This window comes from Pygoscelis adeliae, unplaced genomic scaffold (assembly GCF_000699105.1).
Source record: "Pygoscelis adeliae isolate BGI_AS28 unplaced genomic scaffold, ASM69910v1 Scaffold113, whole genome shotgun sequence".
NCBI lineage: Eukaryota > Metazoa > Chordata > Aves > Sphenisciformes > Spheniscidae > Pygoscelis > Pygoscelis adeliae.
This window is the reverse complement of record NW_008825108.1, coordinates 6237931-6239392: the sequence shown is the minus strand read 5'-3', so window position 1 is coordinate 6239392 and position 1462 is coordinate 6237931.

Sequence of the window (1462 nt, the reverse complement as noted above, 5' to 3'; positions counted from 1 at the left end):
GACCAGCTCTATGCCCAGACTTTTGCCTGGAAAGGTTCATTGCCCCCTGGGCTGCTTCTGCAGCCAGGCACATTAAACCCTGCTTCTTGCTCAGGACTGCACAGAGACTCCCCCTAACCACACTAGAATAGCAAATAATTGATGTAGTAAATATTTGTATTCATGAGCAAGGAAACAAACCTTACAGGTTAAGAATGCCCAAAAAGATTTGGTAGAGTAAATTGTTTTCTGTTAAAATAAATTACAGTACAACCACAAAAACCCAACATTCTCTGTATTTTGAGATCTTAGGCAAGGATTACTTAGCTTGTATTTTCTCCACTTTTATGACAAACTTATTGTGCCAATGTTAATTAGATGTGCTTAATAACACCTAAAAGTAACCCCAAGCAGAACTGGAAAAAAAGTCAATTTTTTACTTAACTAAACTTGTGTGGTGAGAGGAATTTTATTGAAAACCTTAGCACTGCAAAATCGCACACACGAATAGGCAGTACTCTGTAAAAGTCACAATCATTCATAAAATGTAGTACACAAGGTTGTTGGAAAGAGCTAAGAGAAAGACCTTTCCATTCCAAAACAAATTTACAAAGTCAGAAATGAAACAAAGAGGAGTGGAAGGAACGAGAAAGCAGAACAGAAAGTATTAATTATTTTGTGCAGGGACAAAAATGTAACAAAAGAAGGGAAATGAGAAACAGCATTTTGCCAGGAAACCCATCGTATGAGCTTTTAGATGTAGTTGTTTATAGAAATTGGCAGGGAAGGGACTTCTACGTCCGTAACTCCAAGTCAGAGGTGAATGGGGTGACCACTCTTTTAACCTTATACTTCTGGGACAACATTTGTAAATAGAGACAAGAGAGAGACACATCCAGGGCCAAAATGAGATGGGGAAAAACATATGAGAAACTATAAATCACCTTTTTAGGAAAAAGCACAAAATAGCTGAACTCCTTCCACCTTCTTAGGTAGTACTGTAGCTTAGACCCAAATAGCAGGAACAAAAATTGGTAGCTGTCACTTATTGTTTAAATGCCAGCAACAAAAGCCTCACAGAATATATGTGTATATATAGCTTGTAGCTAAGGTTTTCTCAAAAGCTGAAAATGTTACTTACTAACTGATAGGAAAACAAATGCAGCAGAATGCCAATGCAAATCCTGGATGCTGTGAGACAGCCGGCAGCATGGTGGATGGATACGGCTGGAAGGAAATGATGCCACATTTACGCATACAAAATATTTTCAAATATTCACACCTGATCCAGCAATGGCAGGGACTAATGTGTACTGAGGTGGGGGCAAGCATATCCAGAAAGCTGCTTGGCTAAGACTAAATGCGTCAGTGGCAAGAGCAGAGTGGGACCCTCTTCAGAAGGGACATGGAGCTACACACACACACACACACACACAGCTCTGTCCTCTTTGGGAGGTGCCCATTTAGTAGCCTTCCACCTTAC